We start from the raw sequence: 13,581 nt of genomic DNA on the forward strand, positions 1-13,581 counted from the left end.
ATAAACCTCTCAGAGAGTCAGTGTGTGTGAGTCCGTGCGTTTTTCAAACCCCCAAAAAGCGGGACGAGGAGACTGATGTAAGTGACATCATGCTAAAACAGAACAAGCTGTTTTCAGCTTAACGTTATATTCACCACTGACAGTCGTATGTGTACGTGCAGGTACGTGAGTGAGCGTGGTGTGTCCAAACCAAACCATATGTAACTGAAATGCATACCTAGGCAAAGCTGTAGTTGGAAATATGTCATTTAGAATTAGTAGTAGTTTTAAGAATCTTAAGTATCCCATAAATGTCCCATTTTATTTAACAGCTTTTCAACATGAGGTCACAATAAAATATAATAAAAATGTTCTGTTGACACTATAAGCCTAGAAGGTGCATGTGAAAGTCACCTATTGTAAATTTTAGAATAGTAGTCCTATCCAAGTAGATACAACTACAATGTTATAAAATGGTAGATATGCAGTCTTGTTTTCATACACCAGGTGGTGCCAAAGTGTCTAAGAAACCGGCGAAGACGTAGCACAACACCACCCATCTGTTATTGTTTTAAAGTTAAAAGGGGAAATTCTGAAATACTAACGGCATGAAGAAACACAAAAAGCACCACAACAACTATGAATGTCAATCTGTATATGCCGATTCATGCAGCAAGCTGCATAATTGGAAAATAATAGGAAAACACCAGGAAAAATAGGTCATTTTTTGTCATAAGTACACTTTGCAATACAATACAGAAATGTATTTTCCCTGCACTTTTGTGGAATTTACTTAGTTCGTGATTCACTCAGAAAATCCACAATATGCCCCCAAACTGACCTTTATGACTGAGCTTCCACCTGCAGTTTCCCTTTTCTTTTTCTTCACCATACAAAACGTTTTGTCCTTATTTTCATAAATCCACTGTACTCTGCCTCATTGTTTCCCCTGTCTTCTGTTTTTTTTTTCTTTTTTCTCCAAGACCTCTAGTAGTATCACAGTTCCTCACATCTGGGATGCACCTGTCACGGTGAGAAGTCCGTTTTCCCATGAGAATCCAGTTCTTGTGAAGTTAAAAATTCTACCAAGCCTACTTGGATGACTTATAATGTTTAGGGTCTAGAGCTGTGGTTTCATTTCAGTCTTAGGTTTTTATTATCCCAGAAGAGAAAAATTGGTGTAGAACAGTGTGGACACATTTTATTTTGCTAAAAGGATATAAAAAGAAAAATAAACCCTTTCGCACAAAAGAATAAAACTATAACCCCTACTATCCCATCCCTCAGCAGAATTTGTGGCTTTGATACATGAATGTAAATATTCAGTATGTAAGTCTCAGAAATATATAAAGCTTCACAATTCCAATTGGTGGTGCTTTTTTATTTTTTTGCGTCTGTTGTCAGAAGTCCAACTGCTGCTATATAAAACATTTGTAAGATGAGATCGGTTAAGGCAGGGATGTCAAGCTCATTTTATACTGCAGGCCACATACAGGCTACTTTGATCTTAAGGAAGCCAGACCAGTAAAACTTTCCCTTTTGTGTTTATAAAGAACTTTAACTACAAGTTTAATAAAAAAGAAGTAAAAAAAAGAAGTAAAATTTAAACAATATGCCTCCGTTTTTTCTCCATGATAAAGAAATGCTGCTGTAGTAAACAAAAGATGCCAGTCAGCACAACTGTAAGAAATAACTTTTCACTTGCTGGGCCCACATCCTCTTTTTAGGTTAGACAGCATTTTAGTAGGTGAAGGTGAATGCTTGGACATGAACTGAGCTGCGGTTTGGGGAAGGCCTCGAATGGGACTGGCGACGGCTCCCGGGCCTGGCAGATCCCTATGTACTAAATAGAAGTGAAGAAGTTAAAGAATTGAAAAGGGGAGGGAGGGAGGGTGGGGCGCGTAAACGAGAATGAACAGCTTGCAGAACTGGGGGGAACCTATATAGATGACAACCGGAAGGAGCGTGTTTGGAGGCGTGGTCCCGCTCCTGAAATTCTGATGCATAATCTCCAATATAAAACAGTCATTTCTATAGGAATCATTAAATTGTTTATCTACTACTTATTTACTTTGATGTAGTATGAATGGGCATGGGGAGGTCTTTATGTGTAAGAGAAGCTGCAAAATACAGTTAAAAGTCCAAGGTTTTCATCCTCCTTCGCATTTCTCTTGTTGCGCCAAATCTGGCCTTATGATTGACACCCATGAATTAAGGGCTTCTTATTTAAGAGAGCCCAATGGCTTGCAAAGCCATGCTCCCTACTACATGACCTTTTCTGCATTTGTGACTGTAAACAGCTGGCTACTTTATGGTTGGCACCAGCTTGTGGTCTTCTTCTTCTTTTTTTTTTTGTGTGTCCCGTTTGGATCTTTAGCCATCAGAATTGTTGTCTTAAGGCCAAGAAAGATGCCAAGCAGATTTATTTTACCAAGTGGATCATCATGGCCTTGCCATATTGGTCCATTTGATTGACCTTTATTATAATTATGAATTTATTTTATTTTCAGTTGCTACAAACGGGACAGACATGACTGGGGGATAGGACAGGGAGAAAGAATGAAAGAAAGAGAGGGAGAGAAAGAAAATCAAAGGGGAGAAGAGACGGTGAGAAGGGGGGGGGAAGAAAGAAAAACAAACAAACAAAAAAAACAAAACACCTGGGTCGCCTGTATGGAGAAAAAAAACAGAAGAGAAAGCAAACAACAAAGAGCAACATAATAAAAAAAAACAGCACCATCACAATAAACTAGCTAGCAGTAAATATCAGTAGATACTAAGTAATAAACGATATTGTGCAGCACGCAAGATAGACAGCGCACAATGTGCTTTGAGGCAGCAGCCAAGAAAGCTGTAGTCCGCGTCTGTGAATACCCGTGTGTACACCTGTGTGCATACCTGTGTGGATCAGCATGCTTGCATTCCAAAGGTTTCTCCATGTAACGATCTGCTAGGGAGTGTGGGGAGCCACAGCCCCGTCCTCCAGGGTATGAAGCAGGTATGGAGGAGATCAAAACTCCAGACATCCAGAGGCCCCCAAAACACAAGAGACCAAGGAAGACCAACAGAGGGGCAGCCGCTCCACTGTCCCAGAAAGAGCTGAGGAGAGTCCCAGATGAGGGCTCACTCAGCAGCCGCAGAGCAGAAGCCAGGGGGAGTTGCAGTGACGCGCCCGTGAGCTCCGCCGGCAGCCAGCTGTGCCTGAGTGACCGAGCCCCAGGCCGAGAGGCCGGGGGCACCCCACCTCCGAAGTGGCCCGAGCGAGCCCCAGGCTCCAGGCCCTGATAAGCGGCCGCCAAGGAGTGAGCCGGTGTGTACCCGGACGCCCACCCCCAGACACAAAGAACCACCAACGCACCGACACCTGAGGGAGTCCGCCACTGGCAGGGGAAGTGGTGGTGGGTGGAGATAGGCCTCCAAACCTTGGAGGGCCTGAGATGTCCCCAGAGAGGTGGCGTCTGATACCCAACCTGACATATAGACACAGACATACAGGCACACACAGACACAAACATCCATTCCCACCCTCATGCTCTCATATGCACTTACTCCACACTCAACCAACGTGGAGACAGACATAAAGAGACGCTGTACACACGATCACACTCCCCAAGCGTACTCTACGAACCGGGTCTAGGTACCCTTGCCCCTGGAGGGGGGAACTGCACCCAGACCCAGGTGGTGTTACCCTTTTCCCTGCGGTGGGGAGAGGCAGACCGCCCCGACTCCGCAGCAGCAGGGAGGCCCCACACTCCAGACCGCAGTCGGACGGCCAACTCCTCCTAGCCTCCCCCGCAGGCCGCAGAGAACGGGGGTGAGAGAAGACTCCAAACCTCCCTCCACCCGCTCATTGTAGTGTTGATGCATGTGTGTTCTAAGGTGCAATTAAAACGCAGGAGGGCATGGAGCTACCTGCCAGAGAGCAGCAGGTAAGCGCATAGGCCCTCCTGCTAGCCCTCAATGTCTACGTGTATTCAAAATTGAGAGGTGGGCAACGACGCCAGGGGTGAGGTGTACACCCTGATGGTAATTTGGACTCCGTGTATCGTGCCCACCCCCAAGATCCTATATGTATGTGTAATGAGAGTGTGAGTAATGTGAATGTCTAAGTTGTGGGATAAAATTGAGGCAGAGGCAGCCAGAAGGGGACGGGGGGGGGGGGGGGGGTAGCCTCCTCTGCACCCTGGTGACATACCCCTACTCCAAGGCCCTGCATGTGTGGGTGGTTGTGGTGGAGCGGGAGGAGGGAGGCAGCTGGAGATGGGGAGGGAAGGAAGGGAGGGGCAGGTAACCCCTCCCTGGGGCCAGCTCCCCCGCTGACCCCAGTAGGCACCCCCATACTCCACGACCCGCCAAGGAAAGGGGGCCCAGGCCCATCCAGACCGGGGCCCAGCGCAGCAGCGCCCCCCGGCCCCACAGAGCCCGGGACAGTCCACCCAACCCCACCACAGAGAAAACTGCACCCACCCCACCATCCACTCATCTTCCAGACTACATGAGACAATAGACGCCCAGGCTGAGATCTTCCTCCACCTCTCCTGTATCTCCCCCTCCTGCAGAGAGTTCCTGGGGAGAGGAAAGCTCCTGCTAGGTGTGACAATCTCCCCCACCAGTTGAAGAACCCCCCAGGTGGCTCGACGCACCGGCGGCACCCTGCGCCAGGGATGGGCCCCGATGCACCCACCCGCCCACAACCCCAGCAACACACAAACCAGGACCCAAGGCCCCGAGGCCCGGCCAGGGCCCCAGCCCAGAGACGGAGCGCCCTAGAACCTCACACCCACCCAGGGGCAGACAGGCTACCAGGTCAGTAACCCACATCCGTCAGCACAGACTTGTGGTCTTCAAGTTGAAGTGAGAAGAGATGTGAACAACACTGGGAACTAGGAAATTGTTAGCAAGCATAAACTAGGAATGCAAAACTGAATTTCAGGTTTATAACTATACAGCCTTAGTATGGTTATTTTTTTTTCATGTGTATAATTGATAATTGTTGCTGTACATTTCTGCAGAATCGTGTGCATTATGCTTCCCTCCGTATGGCATTATCATTACTATCGGCTTTGTATTTTTTTCTGTGTATCAGGTAAAATGATACACGGTGTGCAGTGAGTGTTTATAATGTATTCCAGCGCATGTGCATGGGAGACTTGGCTGCTTTCTGTGTGTTAGGCTGGATCATCCTTAGAGCGGCTCAGAATCATTGTTTCCAAAACCTGTTGCCGTGGCAGCAAGAAGACTTAGGGATCTGACCAACACAAGATCACATAAATCTGCACTTAAAAGGAAGCTGCCCCATGGCTCCTCTTTCTATGTAATTGTGTGTGTGTGTGCGCGCGCGCGCGCGCGCGTATATGTGTTCAGAAACCAGCCTTAAATACGATGTCTACACTGTGTGAGTGGTGCCAGTGAACTGATAAAGAACCGTTTGTGTTCTTTATCAGTTCAAACTTCTTTTCATCTCAAATAATTTCATGGCATATAGCTTCAGAACATGCTGTAAATCTGAGAACAATGAAAACAGAGTGGGTCAAATGGGGAGGGGCAGGTGCAACAACTTGTTTCTATTAAGTCAGGATTGGACCGTTGTTCTCTGAAAGGAAAGATCCAACACAAGATGCCATATTGATGAGCAAACTCTCCCATGTCCATTTTTTCTTTGTGTGTGTGTGTGTGTGTTTGTTTGTAAGGGCATGTGTTTTTGTGCATGTGCTTGCATTCACCTGTGTCCTAATTTAAAAAAAAAAAGCAATACTCTGTGATCACAATGGAAAAGGTGGAAGTTACACATTGATTGAAAATTTGCTCTCTGCCCTCTCTATTGTCTAACTGCCAATCAGTCTGCATTTAATAATAAACACCAGAGTGTGTGTCTCTGGGTGAACTGGAGGTCATTAAGCAGCTTCTCCTCCTCAGTGTTCAATAATAAACATTAAAGAATGTGCTCTAACAATTCAAGACACAAAGACATGACACATGTTCAAAGTTCAGCGTTCTGTGCCATTTTGCCATTTTCCCACCACTCGCAGTGCTGGAAAACTGGAACTGCACTCAGAAAAATTATGGTTCTTAAATGGTTCTTCAGATGGCTTCATGGTTCTTTAAAGAACCATCATACGTCAAAGAACCTTTTTATTTTGTGAATGGTTCTTCAGCTATTACAAATGGTTCTTTAAAGAACAAAAGGTTCTTCATCCTTAGCTATCTAAGTTTGATGGTGTAAATGGCATAAATATTTATTCACTATAATGAGGCTGTGAATTATACTGTGTGTTTTCTTTGTGTGCATGTGTGTGCGAAGGGAGAGGGCGGGTTACCTGGCAATTACCCTTTAAGAGAAGATGGTAGGAAACTGAATATTCAAATAAAAGTCAGAAATATTTCCTTAAAAATATACTGGTGGCAGGGGTGGGGGCCAAAGCCTAAAGACCCTAACCCCCCCCCCCCCCCCCCCCCCACACACACACACACACACACAGACACACACCCCTAACCCCACAAACACATTATGAATATGGTGAGTTAACAAGCAGTAGACACAATACACACATTCAAATACTGTACTTTAGTTTTAAATTTTAATAAAGCATTACTATTTTCTACTCCAAGGCATTACTTTTGAGATTATTATATATTTTTGAAAATATAGCATAATGATAATACTAGTTATTGTAAACTTTACAAACCACCCAGCAGTATGTAAAGTCAAATTATAAAATACAAGTAAATAACAATTGCAGAACAGAATGTCAGTGTAATGAACATACACTTCGTTTTGACAAAGCACAGCTTAGGTAAATGATCTGAGTAGTTGTTCATCACTGAGCAATTTGTTAATATGTGTTTCGAGCCAAATAAATGACAGGGAGAGAGAGAGTGACGTCAGAACACGTCATACTATAATCTCCCGGGAGCGGACGGAGGGGGTCAGTCGTTGGGATGCGCATGCGCAGACAGAGTGCGCGAGCGGCGGGCCTTGACCTTTCGGGGGGGAAAAAAAACACTTTCTCACGGACGGTGACAGCGAAACGGATAACAGTCTTCAGTACCTTCTGGACTTTGAAGCTGTGGATTCTGGGACTGTTGGAAGAGGTAAAACATTTTCATTAAAACCTTATTACTGTTTTGTTTTTGTTACTCGTCATTGTAGCTTGCTGTTAATGTTGTGCTAACAGTAGCGATTAGCTAGATACGTTAGCCGTTGACGTCAGCGCAATTTAGTATCCAACTGTTTTCTTAACAAAACCACTGTTATAATGAAGTGAAGGTGCTCCCAGCTAATTTGAACCTTTGGCTTCTAAAATATGTGGTTCAATTGCGTGCTGCGTACATAACCTAATGTCAGCTAGACCGAAATTAAAATTAATATGTTGTTAAAGTCACTAAAATGGCGCCTGAAGCCTGTTGTGGCGTGAGCTCTGTGTCTGCTCTAGAAACTCTGAAATTCTGTAGATCTGAGCCGTACATTAAATACTCACATGAACCTGTACTTTGAATTCTGTATGAGCTGTATAAAATACAGCTATGCATAAGAGTTTTGAATGAATAATTAGATTAGATAACTCTTTATTGTCTAATCGAATTATATAGAAATGAATAGAAATGTGACATGAGAAGGTGTGTCTTTGACTGTTCCTGTATAACTTATTTTCGGACTAGTTGACAAGTTATGCTCCGGTCATTTGATGTTTCCAAGATAGATGTTCTTTTGTAATATAGTTAATTTTTTTGTATATTTCATTTACCCACCATCATACATCATACATGCAAGCTAAGAAGAGGTCGTTATACTAACAAGAGGTATTAACGGGCAGGGATAGCTCAGTAGGTAGAGTGGTGGCCCCATGATCGGAAGGTCGGGGGTTCAACTCCACTGAACGGCTACCCTGAGGTACCCCTGAGCAAGGTACCGTCCCTACACACTGCTCCCCGGGCGCTGCATTGATGGCTGCCCACTGCTTCACTGGGTGAATGGGTTAAATGCAGAGGAACTATTTCCCTATGGGGACTAACACATACACATTATACATTATTATAACGCTGGGCCAAAGTTCAGCACATGGTTAAAGTTTGTAATCCAGCCAGGGTGTAAATATCACTCAGCTGAAGCAGGCAGCATCAACACATAAATCTACTCTACCCGGCTTAAATCACAAGAGCACCTCTGACCAAAAAGCTGTAGATTTTTCTTGTTTGCACAAATTAATCCAGATTCACATTAATTGTGTTCACAGCTCCAACAAAATGAGGAAGAGAAGGGGGAGAAACACAATTAGGTTGAATTACAATTGGATGGAAGGCGAGGACAAGGAGAAGGAAGCTTTGGATGAGGAGGAAGAGAAGCAGCAGGAGCATCTTTAGGGCTCCCTATGATGTCATTGAGGTTTGTTTCATTAATATGGTCCTCTCACAAAGAAAGATGACTTGTTTTAGTTCACCTACTTCCTGTATTAAATAGTGATGTGCAAAATGTTGTGAAAAACCACAGAGCAGGTACGTATAGTGCATCTGCAGGTAAATGAACATCAAATCTCTAAGACAGACGGAAATCTGTATATTTATCACCCTTATGATAAAACCCATGTCAGCCATTGGTTTATGGACTTTGTATTTTGAAGCCTCAACATTTGCTTTATTGCTGTTGCTATGTTGGGACCATATTAGGATGAGGGATCAGAATCTGGAGTCATGCACACTATTGTTTCATTTAGTGTGTATCCATAAGATTCGTACAGCAGATCCAAGTTGTGCCTTCAAAACAGGAAAGTCGTCTGCATAGAGGAGAACTGTAATAGCAGGCTTGTACAAAGTGAGGCTTTGTGCACTCGTTTTACTTCTGTCACCCTGTTTTGATGCAGATTTCACTTGAAATCAGGCAAGAACTGGACTTATTTTTTACAATGTGTTCTTGTGAATTGATTGTGTATCGCATATGTTTGATTGATTTGACTTTCTGCAAGACAACAGTCGTCCACTGGCCAAAAAAGTTTTCCAAATACCTCCACGTGATCTAGCCTGGATTTAGAAAAGAATAGCAAAAAAAATCTGCACCTCCTGCTTCAGATGCAATTTGTGTTTCTGTGTTCAGAGGCAGCGGTGAGAGGGGAGACCTCAGCTCATCCAGCTGGAGAGCCTGACCAGGAGGAGTCGAACATTAACTCAGCTCTTCCAGGGCACCCTGCAGACTCGGCTACTGGCAACAGCAAGGGATGACGTGAACGCCAAACTGGAGTCCATCACAGGTCAACTGCAGGTATGCGAGTCAGACCTTCTGAGGAGGGTTTCACTTTTCTCTCTTCTTTATAATTGACTCTTTTCTCTCTCTTTCAGCTCCTTGTCTCAGAGTGGGAGGGATTTGAAGCACAAAGGGAGGAGCTTGTCGTTTGGTTGGCTGATATGGATGTCCGCCTGAGTGACTGGAAACACCAGGAAACACCAGTGAAAAACTGAAACAACTGCAGGTGTGGGCTTGTTTTGATATGACATATATTTGATATGATACATACGTCAGAGACATTATCCTAAACTGGACTAACAAAGGACCATGAGTACAACATGAAACGTACATTACATAGCGTAAGGCTGAAGTTCATTGATCATTTTAATCATAAACTTGTTGTTGAAATGTTTTTACTGAACATGCAAATATCTGCTGATGAAAATGTGTTGATTTATTGGTCTGTTATGAAGCCATTGCTATTTCTATTGTGTTTTATCACTTTCTGATGTTTTATTAATTAAACAATACATGTATTATTTGTTGTGTTATCTGTAGCTATAGTATTTATATATATTTATTTATAGTATAGCAAATATATTTAATTATTACTGTTTAAAACACTAATATGTGACATGTATTAGTAGTGATGTTGTGCTGAGGGTTAAAATGCCTTTTTGTCTTTTGGTAACTACAAAATGACAATAAACCATTAATATATGTCTATGCTGTGCTCGTATTTATTTTACCCTACTCAAATTCAATTTATGATGCATTTTATTTTGAAAGATTTAAAATGGTTTTTTAAAGAACCACTGAAAAAAGGTTCTTTAAAATGGTTCTTTTAAAGAACCATTTGAAGGACCTTTTTAAAAATGGTTCTTTAAAGAACCATTTTTTAAAAGGTTCTTTGAAAAACCATTAAAGGTGCCCCAAAGAACCATTTCTTGATGGTTCTTTGGGGAACCTTTAATGGTTCTTTAATGAACCACTGAAAGAAATGGTTCTTCAAAGAACCATTGTTTGAAAGGTTCTTTGTGGCACCAAAAAAGGTTCTTCTATGGCATCAGTCTAAAGAACCACTTTTGGTTCCAGTTGGCACCTTTATTTTTCTGAGTGTGGGACAGGGTTGAACTCACTGAACAAACTGGATAAACATGCTTACATCATCATGACTAATGTCAACAGTTTCATACTGTATCTTGTCCTTCAGGATAAATGATGTCGTTTATGAACAACTTTGGCCCGACAGCATACATAAAGTATAGAGCTGGATTTCTGCTCTCTTGTTGACCATGTGTCAAGCTTAAAATGGGACATGCTGAATGAATCTTCACAATCCTCAAGATGTTATTAGACGATGATGTGGAAAGGCTCAAAGGGGGAAACAGGAACTGTGTTACAATGATGCCAAACTAATTTAATATTGTAGTTCCATAAAACTGGGATGCTCACAAGGGACAGATTTAAAAAACCTTGTAAAAATACAGATGAGAACAAAGGCCGTGGTTTTTTTTTTTCTCTGACTGAAAAACAGTTATTTAGTCCATAGTTTTTCAAACAATGTATAAAAGACCAAATCAGTCTTTTCATAGTAAGGTATATGGGTTGAAATGCTGTCTGCAAAGAGGGACAGCTGCACATAAGGCCTTAAATATCAGTTCATGATCCTTGGCAACTTAAACAAGTTTATTCTGGATTTTTTTCTAATCCACACAGGGATAAAAGTGTATATACAGCCGTAAATATATACATACTTGGGTTAAACGTCCCTTAGCAAGTTGCGCCTCGACCAGACAGTTTTGGCAGCAATCAACAAGCTTCTGACATAATCCTGTCTGGATATTTGACCATTCGTCTTGCCACACTTGGTAGATTTCATTTAAATGGGTTGGTTTCCTGGCATGGAGCCAGTTGCAAGTGTAAGCAACAGATTTTCAATTTTAGTCGAGGGTTTGGGAAGGCAATTCTAGAAGCACAATGTTGGCCTGATTCATTCATTTCATACCACACGATTTGAGAATCGGAGGTAGACATCCTCCAGTCAATATTTCAACTATTTTGTACAATTCCACTGTCAACTGGCTGCAACTTTACTCCTCAAAACATACGTCTTATAAATGTGACCAACAAATTCTAGTTTTGTCTTTTTTCACCACAAGGCTTTCGATTTGTCCACATGGGCCACAAATAACAGCATCAAATAGCACCAATCATTGGTGTTGATATTGCTTTTAATATAATTTGCATCATAAAACATTTTGCCCAGAGATTCACTCTTACATTTCCTTCTTATATAGAAAGTGGGAAAGATATGCAATGCAGCTAGAAGAAACTGGATGAATTATAACAGCTCTTTCATGAGCTTGATCCTCTCATGGCTGCAGTTAATTTTTTTTATCTTCTGCTTTGGAGGCATTTTCTCCTACTGTTCTAATGTTGGATCATCAAAGTGCTCACTGAATTTTACTTGGAGATGAGGCGTGAGAGAAGACCATATCCCAAACAATGTGAGGGATTTAGTATGACCAAGATAAAATGGGTAGGGCGGTGAAAGAGAGCGCTGAGACGTGAGAGTGGGAGTCTGAAGGATGAAAGAATGTCAAAGGGCTTGACTCGTGGTGTGTGAGAAACCTAATTGAGTTAATAGACATCAGACATATAAGAAGTAGAAATGCAAGAGACAATACACCACTCACTTTCTGTTACGAGACTGCTCTAGTTTTGAAAGATGGTACTTACAAAGTATACTCTTCAAAATGTAAATAAAGAAAGAATCTGATGACTTACAAATCTCACAAGTCCATAATAGTAAAATGTAAAATTCAAAACCTCATTTTGAATTTGATAGCAGTAACATGTCTAAGAAGAAAGTTGGGCAAGGGCAACGAAAGGCTGAAAAAGTAAATGGTACTAAAAAGAAACAGCTCGAAGAACATTTTGCAGCTAATTGGGTTAACTGGCAAAAGGTCAGTAACATGATCGTTCACAGAAAGAACATCTTAGACAAGCAGGAATTTCCGTGTAATGAGCATTAATATCTCTTCATCTGCAGTACATAATATGATCAAAATAATCTGAGAATCTGGAGAAACGCAAATGTGCAAATGACAAGGTCAAAAATCAAGACTGTATACCAGTGAGCTTCAGGCCCTCAAGACACATTAAAAAACTAATTCTTCCATAAAATCCCTGCATGGACTCAGGAACTCAGAATTGTGAGCACAGTGTATGATGCCATCCACAAATGCAGTTTAAAGCTCTATCATTCAAAGAATAAACCTTATTTGATCACATGATTCAGAAACACTGCATTCTTCTCTGAGCCAAAGCGCATTTAAAATGGCAAAGTGGAAAAATCTTCTCTGATGAGAAAAATTGATATTTTACAATTTTTTTGGGAAAAGCTACATCGTTGAGACTAAAGAGGAGAGGGCTTAGATAAAAAGGTTTCATCTTCGATCGTAGGGGAAACATTAGTGGTTATGGAATTGGTAGCTTGTGCATCTTCAATGGCACCATCAATGGCACCATCAATGGTCAAAGGTACTACACACAGGTTTAAGAGCAGCATATGTCTCATCCAGATGATATTTTTCAGGGAAGGGTTTGCATATTTCAGCATGATTTGATGCTAAACCAAACATACAACAACATAACTTCCTTTCCTTTTCCAAAAGTCCAACAACTGGCCTCCTCAGTTCATAGATGATTACAGACTGCTACAAAGTTTAAAGATGGCCCTTTTTTGTGGTGTGTTTCTCCCATCAAAGCTTTTTCTTTTTTTTTTAAACTTCAGAATGGTATTATTATCTACATTTAAACATCTGATATGTTTTCTATGTTATATTATGAATAAATGATGGGTTAATGAGATTTGAAAATGACTGCATTCTGTTGCTTTTTTCATTTTACGGTGCATCCCAGCTTTTTTGGAATTGGGGTTGTATTTTTCACTAGGTGTAGCAATTAAATGCTAAATGATAGAATTTTGAGCAGGGATACATACTTTTTCTTTTCAAAGTATTTGCATTGGCACAGAGTCAAATATATCAACACTTTAACAGAAAAGCAGAAGATATGTTAGACTGATTAGATTTTTAAGTTTAAATGGACACGTAGAAGAACTATAAAAACTGTGGACAAAACAAAGCAATTTGGCTGTAGACCATCACTAATATAAAAAATGTTTTTGTTTGAAGAACAGTGCACTGCACCAGGATTTGGAGCCCTGCTCACAGCATCCATTTCAGGGATTTTATTTGTGGATCAGAGCTATCGCTGTGTGTGTATGTTAGTGGAACAGCATGTACGTGCATGCGCATGTGTGCTTATCTTAACATTCTCACTATGAACATACTGTAACAATCCAAAACATGTTTCCC

The 13,581-nt window shown here is 41.7% G+C and overlaps 1 long non-coding RNA gene across 2 annotated transcripts; it reads left to right on the top strand.

The window, feature by feature from the left end:
- The first annotated feature begins 6,651 nt into the window (after window positions 1-6,651).
- Window positions 6,652-9,561, top strand: LOC146646713 (uncharacterized). 2 transcript variants are annotated; one of them, XR_014908864.1, is made up of 4 exons: window positions 6,652-7,071; window positions 8,214-8,362; window positions 9,068-9,232; window positions 9,310-9,561. It is a non-coding gene; the product is annotated as an uncharacterized LOC146646713 (long non-coding RNA). The 2 variants fall into 2 exon arrangements; XR_014908863.1 differs by lacking the exon at window positions 6,652-7,071 and having other exon boundaries at window positions 8,027-8,362.
- Window positions 9,562-13,581: the final 4,020 nt, after the last annotated feature.

The sequence above is a fragment of the Rhamphochromis longiceps genome, linkage group LG19 (assembly GCF_057381845.1).
Source record: "Rhamphochromis longiceps isolate RC_006_pf linkage group LG19, R_longiceps_female_GT1.1, whole genome shotgun sequence".
Taxonomy (NCBI): Eukaryota; Metazoa; Chordata; class Actinopteri; order Cichliformes; family Cichlidae; genus Rhamphochromis; species Rhamphochromis longiceps.